The following is an 8506-nucleotide window of genomic DNA, read 5'->3' as shown; positions in this document are numbered from 1 at the left end:
ACAGTGCTTCCTTCATATCCTTCAAGTCATGGCGATGGCACAATGAGTAAACTATTCCCGCCAGCGGGGACCCAGTTATTTAGGGTCCCTAAGAGGCTTTCTACCTGTGGGCCAAATAGGGATGAAGAGAAGAAGGAGACCAAGCAAAAGTTCTGTTGTCAAGGTCTTGTTTATTGGGATGAACGTTACAGTTTTTAAGACTTTCAGGTAGGGGGAGTGACCTTTGTGAAACATGAAGGAGGGGAAGATAAGGTATAGGCAGTGATAGCTGGAGGCAAAGAGGTCAGGCGGTAGACACCGGGTGTTGACTCAGGTGATAACTGGTATCTGCTCGAGCTGAGGCATCCCTTGAATGTTATCTTCCTGTGCCGTAAATTCATGGGAGAGGCTCTTAGAGGAGTATGTGTGGCCAAGAGTCACATAGCCACTTTGAGCTATACAGTCACAAAATGGCCAGGCCCAAATCCAATATGGCTCCCTACAGTAAACTACTTGGCACACAAACATGAGGAGCTTGGTTTGAATGCCCGGAACTCTGATATAAGCTGAGCTTGGGGATGTATGTCTATAGTCTCAGCAATCGTACAGCCATCTTCAAGATGGAGAAATCCCTACAAGCTCTAGACCTGGTAGCCTGCTACATACAGAAGGGAACAGCAAATGGTTCCTGTCTTTTTAAAAATAATAATAATAATAAAAGGTGGAAGGTGAGGACTGATATCTGAGGATGTTTTCTGAGTTCCTAACATAACACTGTGGCATGTATTTACCCACTCACCTCCAAGACCCACCCCATATTCAAACACATATCATAGGTTAATATGTACACTATTCACACACACACACACACACACACACAGAGAGAGAGAGAGAGAGAGAGAGAGAGAGAGAGAGAGAGAGAGAGAGAGAGAGAAGAGAGAGACATACATACTTTGATTAAATATACTCTTGCTTAAATCAAATTTCTTTACCAGAAATGTGAAGTAGAAACAGAAGTGCGACCTGGAATTCTTAGTCTGTAGAGCAGTATGTTGCTATGGAATCCTTATTCCTACTTTCCTTTGTATATTTTCAAGTATCTGCCTTGCGAAATATTTTCCCACTGCTTTAAAGACAGCTTGGCCGTTTAAGTTTGCTTTTCTAACCTGAGCTTTTGAAAGCAACGATGACTAAATTATTTTGTGGTTAAACCCAAGTGGAACTTATAGCAAGCCGTGTGAACTGGCTGTGTCAACCAGTGTGCGTATTTGATGGTATTTAATATATTTCCGTGATGTTATATAAACTCGTTCTGTACCCTGTGATTTAAAGAATGTTACTTCAAAAACCGAATATTACTTCTTTTTTATTTCAGAAAGTCAACTATGAGAAAATTTTTTTCTTTGATTCCGAACAATATATGTATCAAGGAAACTTTGGCAATAAAAATGTTTATTATGTGGTAGCATGAGGAATGAGAGGAAAGGAATCTCAATTCGCTCATAACTGTACTTCCAGCTGAAGTGTGACAGTAAATCCAGAGATGAAATGAAAGATTAACTCACGGAGATGGCAGCTTGGCAGACGCGTATTACTGCCATATTGCTAGTCTTTGCAGCACAGCGGGCTACAATTTTTTCTTCATGTCATACGCTTCAGTATCCAAGTGTACAAAAAATTATTTTCTCCCCACTGATGACAGTAGGTGGTGTTTATTTCACCGGATCTGCTTGGAAGTCAATTAGTTCAGTACACTGATTGAGACGCGACTTCATACATAGACCACCATGTTGGACTTGAGCAGTGCTTGACGTCACAGCAGGAATACAACCTGAGGTGGAGGAGTGGACCTGCCCAAAGAGTGCTCGGGAGGTCTGCAGCTGTCAGTCTGGAGTGAGATCTGTTGCATGTCGTGGTGGTTAGAATGTGAGGGAATCAACAGGCAAAGAAGAAAATGAAGTACAATTCCTCAAGACTTTTCTCAAGGACTAAACACTTGAGAGCATGTTAGGCAAGTAAGTGTATCAGTTCTATTTGATACCGGGAAGCTCAGAGCTCCAGTCACAGCAGAAACACGACACAAAGAACGTAGTTGAGGCATGAGGGCAGAAGTCCAGAGAACTGGGGAATGTGAGACAGCTCCCTTGACATAGTAAAGAGGAGTCAACGGTGGCTGTGACACACTGCATGAACATACTGCACAAGAAGGCGCAGAGTCGTGACGGAGGGAAGGGCATGAGGAATTTATAGGCATTTAAAATGGTCTCTGGGGACTTTGAGCAATCGGTATTTGAAAACGTGAGCTGTGTATTCCAGGTGCTGCTGTGACACAGGTAGGTAGGGCAAGAGCTTGTGAAATCTGTTGCTAATGAGAGCTCATTTGTACTGACAGCTGGAGCGGCCTGGGGATGCAGGGCAGTGCCTTCAAAGAGCTCACTGTATAGCAGGGATGATGGGATGATATACAAACTAAGATAATGGAGAGCAAATGCTCCGTGAAAGCCCAGGCAGCTGATTAGGGGCTTGAAAACAGACGACTGTGAACAGGGTTTTGAAGGAAGCTTCTTTCTTCTTCTTCTTCTTCTTCTTCTTCTTCTTCTTCTTCTTCTTCTTCTTCTTCTTCTTCTTCTTCTTCTTCTTCTTCTTCTTCTTCTTCTTTTTCTTCTTCTTCTTTTTCTTTTAATGGATATTTTTTTATTTCCATTTCAAATGTTATTCCCTTTCTGGGTTTCCCGGACATAAGCCCCCTATCTTATCCTCCCATTCCTCCCCTTCTTCTATAAGGGTGTTCCCCCTCCCCAACCACACCCTCTTCTCGCACCCCTGGCCCCCGACATTCCCCTACATGGGGTGTCCAGGCTTGTCAGGACCAAGGGCTTCTCCTTCCATTGGTGCCCAACAAGCCCATCCTCTGCTACATAGGCAGCAGGAGCCATGGGTCAATCCATGTATACTCTTTGGGTATTGTTTTAGTCCCTGGTGAAGGAAGCTTCCTATTGAATACCGCATAGAGAAACTGAGAAGCAAACTCTAGCAAGTCCAGGGATATTGCTTTAGTTTGGGTTGCAGATGTTTTTAATATGAGATAGTAGATAATTATTTATCTTTGACTTATCCACTAAATACAATAAATGCGTCCATACGAATGGAGTCTACAAACTCTGATTCTAACAGACACAAATATAAATACCATCATAGCTGGTCCCTGTAGATTGTGTTTGCAAATACTATTTGATCAAGGGCTTTACCTCAAAACTGGATTTTATAACATGTCATCCAAAGCCTCTTGTCTCCAGATTGTCACCACCTTGGCTCTACAATTTTATGTAAGTTTACAATATAAGTTTAAAATGTGAAGTGTTCGTTTGTGGAAGCTATTTTCATCTCATATCACAGCTTCTAGCGCCCTGTTTCTCCATTGAAGTATTTGGGGGAGACGGCAATTTCTTTCTTAATAAGCTCTCAGCCCAGCTCATGTGATTACCATGAACACGCCTGTTTCCTGAGGCTTTTCCACACTAATGACTCTCCTGTTATCTCTCCCCTGCTCGCTGTGCAGGTCATGGCTTCTTTACTAACTCTCTCTTATCTTTCTGACTCCGTAATGAATTTAGTGACAATAAATAAACAGACCAGAGGGAAACATCTGATGAACTGACTTTAAAGATGGCTGTCTTTTTCTCTTCCTACACTAAACACACTAAAGATATACAATCTTCCACTTCAACCTCAACTCCTGAAAGCTGCCCTCTCAGGGAGAGCTGGTTCTCCTTCACAGTGAGTATTTTTTTCAGTTTCACACAATGTTGCTCATTGTTCCTGAGGGAGTGGCACCCAGGTGACTCCAGGTAAAAACCACCCCATCTCCATGACAGGCTAGACAAAAATATTGTGCTTAGATTTATAGATTGTGTTCATTTCTTTCATTTGTCAGTGTTAAAGTCAGAAAAGGTCCGTGGAATTTATTGAAAAGACCCCCTTGAGCTTTTGAAAGATAAAACACTCGAAGATGTCAAGCTTGTTTTAGGCAGTTGTTATGTAGAAAGCCAGCATTGTTAGCGAACTTTGAGGAGGGAACTGGGAAGGGGTAAGTAGACTGGAGGTGGGAGGAAGCCTTGTGAGGAGAGTGAAAACAGATGTGACTTGTGGCTGAGATTGCTCATTTTAATGTCACTGTTAGACACTGATTCGTTTGTCTATCATGAAGAATTTATTATTACTAACTAGTAAGAGTCTCATTTGCCTTAAACACTTCCTGAAGAGTGTATATAGAGGGGATTTATGTAAAACCTACTAGAATCTTAGGACATGTGTACAATAGGTTTATTCTGGCGTCGATGTCCTGGCTTTGACAATGGGTGGTGTTTGTACGAGATGCTATGGGGAGAAGGTAAGCATATTAGGTACACAGGCATCCTACTGTATGACATCTTCAAATTAGTCTTAACCTATCTTAAATTTGACTGTTTTGAAAAAAAACTGAAAATATATAACCTCTCATTTTTCATTAAACATTTAAAAGTGTTTAGAAAATATGTCAAGGTAGTCAGACAATCATTGGAAACCCTGAGCAAGAGAAATTGGTGAAAAGCAGCAAAATGACACCTTTCCTTTAATTAATCTTTCCAATGTGTTAGATATCACAAAGGACTCCCCTTGCGTTTTATGAACCACTGCCATTCTGGTAAATGGTACCAGATTTGACAAATGAGTAATGAGGAGTTAGTCCTCATAATCGAAAGCATGTTGTAATGTTTTTGATCTTGGCATCAATATTTTTTATTGTGGCTCAAAGCAGAGTTTTCTGGCTTTTTGTGAGTTCTGAAGTAGGGCAGGCCTTCTGTTTGCCCGTCTTTCTTCACAGCACTTGTTTTATACCTAGAGGATTTGTTAAAGGTGACAGAATCAGTGACTAAAATACTTTTGAATAAAGTGACAACTGTCGATCTTCATTGAGAAGAGCCAAATCCATTAACATAGTGCATTTGTGAGAATTGCTTCTTTCCTTATTTCTGAAAAATTCTAGAATCTGATATGAGTCCAGAACTTTCTCTATTTTCCCTGAATTGTGGACTCCTTGAATCTCATACAACAAACAAACTTAGTAATCAAATTCAGATAATCAAAAACACCCATTCTTCTGACACTAGATGAAAATACTGAATTATGAAGTTGTATTCCAAGCTACAAAAAATAGCACCAGGCATGAGAAACCTCTTCTAAAGCTATTGATCAAGAGAGTCCTGGAGAGTAGAGTAACAGCATAGGCTTGCTCTGCCAAAGTTGGGAAACACCTGATAGTCCTGCTTAGCTGTGAGGCTTATGAACCCAGGTGATGAGCAGCATTGCAGGATACTCCTAAAGGTGCCACAGTGGCATTCATTTCTTGGCAGCAATAAGAAGCTGTGTAATTGGGCTCGGGGCTGGTGAACAGGAGGGAAATCGTGCCTGGAACTGGAAACTTTGCCAACTAACTGGGACTAGTGAGGTCATAAATCTTCGAGGAGAACCTATTACTGCTACTTATTATTACATGCACTAGAACAGCATGATTCTTAACTGGGTTATAAATATTAAGCTCTATACCTACAGATAAGTGTCTGCAAGAATTTTATCTTTGTATCAGAGGGACACCTTTACAATAAATGACAACCCCTAAAAACACAGACAATTGATTTTGGGGTAACCGATGATGCATACACCTACAGCATGACACCTGCTTCTCTGGCTCAGGGATCATTGAATAATGTGACAGAATGAATCTAAGAGCCAGAGAACTAGGATGTCCGCTATGAGATTATCATAGCAGAAATGATAGGAAAGCTACAACCATTGCACTTCAATAGCATGATCTCCTAAACAAAACCCAAACTATGACAAAATTAATAGACATGCTAACATGTAAGGGGAAATCTCAAGGATCCCCAGACCTAGATAAAGAACTACAGGCAACAAATGATGGCTATGGCAGAAGATTTAGTTTTTGTGAAGGATGAGACCCGTAAGTGCTTATACAATACCAAATACGAAGTCCTGGAATCATGTGCATACAAGTAACAGTAAATAAGCTAAGTAGCTTGTGTTTATATATTCATGTATTATCAAATATTTATCATAATCAAGGAAAGGAGGTCATAAATTTAAGAGGGGTAAGGGTCAATGTGAGAGGTTGGCAGAACCGAACATAAAGAGGTATTAAAAGGAGGAAAGAAATGGCGGGGTGGGGGAGCAATGATGTAATATACTTGAATTAAAATAAAAAAAGATATTATGGAAAAAACTTACTCAAGGAGCTGAGGCAATGTCTCAGTCATTAAAGCGTTTGAAATGTAAGCAGTGAGCACTGATTGTAAATATCCAGCACAGAAATTAAAAGAAAAGCCAAATTCATATCTCTGAGAAGACAGCTCCAGGAAGATCTCTGAAGCTCACCCGCCAGTCTACCTAGCATAGACAATGAACGCTTACGTTCAGTGACGGTCCATGTCTCAAAAAATGAGATGGCAAAGGGTTGAAGGAAGTGCTTGGCACCAACATCTAACCTCTGTATCCTTTCGTTCTGACCTATATATACAGACACACATACATACATACATGTATGCATACATAACCACTCATCTGAACAAATGATGTGAAGATTAAGCACAACCTCCTGCACATTTTATATTACCTTTAAATTTCCCTGAAATTCATTGATAATTAGCTAAATCAACACTAAAAGTTGTCATTTCTCCCCTTGTGCTTAGTTTCATGTATTCACAATACCCTGTCACACAATCTTGTGTTTTGAAAGTTCAGTGTCTAATTAATGCTGCGTTGGGGCATGGGGAGATTGTGAAAATTTTAGAGGTGTGGCTTAGGTGAAGGGAGAAGGTCACTGGGGGCCAGTCCATGAGGTGATATTATCCTTGCCCTTATGCTTCCTTACCTTCTGTTTTCTGGTTGGTCAGGAAGTAAGCAGCTGTCATTTTCCACATGCTCCAACTGCCACAACGATCTGTCCAGTCATGAGAAACTAAGTGTCCATGCACTGCCTGAACCCTGTAAAATTGTGAGCCAGAAACATAATCTTTTCTCTCTTAGGGCCACCATGAGTTTGATCTCAGAAACGAAAAGCAGCTAACATCCATTCTCTATTTGCAATAAGCTACTAAGAGCGACCTTAGACCATGTTCATGTTAGTACCAGAAGCTGGAATTGTTAGTTCAGAAACCAAAGGGAGAGATGGCCTCTCACAAGCTCCTCTAAAACCTATGGGTGGGATATTTTTTCCTCTGATTATATTCTGTTATAATGTTTAGCAGTTTGGCTGGATTCTGTAGGTCTATGTTCTATATGTCATGCATCCACAAATATTTCTTTAATATGATTGTTTTTTTCATGCCATTATGTTGACTTGGCATTTGGTCACTGACCACAAAGCCTTGTATATGTCAAATATTTACTTTATAAATGAACTGCATTGCCAAGCCCTACATTCACAAGTACTTTTTGTCCACATATTATGCTTTTTATAAAGTCTAAAAGATGACTTGATCATGGCTCCAAGCTTGTCCCGTAAGTAACTTATAATCTTTGTCACATTTTAAAGAAATTAGTTGACGTCAAAATTATAAAGCATAGTCCAATAACAAGAACATTACCATTATTTTGTGTTTATTCATTCTAAACTACATTTTCTAAAAATACAGTGTTTAATATAAATATATTCAAAATCCCCTATAATAGGCATGGCACTAGGAAGGCCACTTGAATTATGACATAGATAAAATTAGGTAGAGTACAGTTTGCCCTTTTCCACACTCTGGACAAAAGCTGGGATCCATAGAATGATTCGTTGCTTTCCCAGCCTTGTGGTTCTACAGCTGGGCTGTGGGCACAGGGAGCAGGCTCATGATAAATGTCTGTGCATTAGAACAATGGGGCCGCTCTTTGGCAACTCAAGCCACAGACCAAACATTCCTAATTAAGATGTTGTCATTTTACCTAGGGGGAAAGCTTTGGACAGATTCCAGAGTGCCCATAAATAAGAGAGACTGCCAGAAATATGAGAAAGAATAGTTTCAAGCAAAAGTATCTTTACATGAGTAAGGGCATAATTCAGCCAACTTCCAAAGCTGATTTATAGGCTGGCCATATAGTGCATATTGGTCAGGCAGCTCTTTGTGCAGTGCACCTCCTGCTGGCCACACGGGAAATTACATGTGGGAAGCTGACACCTCTCATTTGTTCAAATGATAACAGCATCATTTCTCTTTCAAAGGTGAATAGTTTACACTCTAATTTTGCTCTTGAAGATGTATCCCTTTTTTAATGCTAATGTCTGAAACATGCATGCATACACACTTTCATTCAATTTGATCCCAGATTTTACTGTTTTTAGAAAAATGGACACTCCCTTAAGAAAGACAGAGCAATTTTTTCCTCAGTATCGAATGCATACTAATTTGGTTGGTATTTCTTGAGGACATGATTGTACTGCACGCCTCTCCTAATAGACCTGTGCCCTTCCTTGTTTGTAGCTTCT

This window comes from Rattus rattus, chromosome 7, assembly GCF_011064425.1.
Source record: "Rattus rattus isolate New Zealand chromosome 7, Rrattus_CSIRO_v1, whole genome shotgun sequence".
Taxonomy (NCBI): Eukaryota; Metazoa; Chordata; class Mammalia; order Rodentia; family Muridae; genus Rattus; species Rattus rattus.
The sequence above is the reverse complement of the archived record's forward strand: the minus strand, read 5'-3'. Positions refer to the sequence as shown.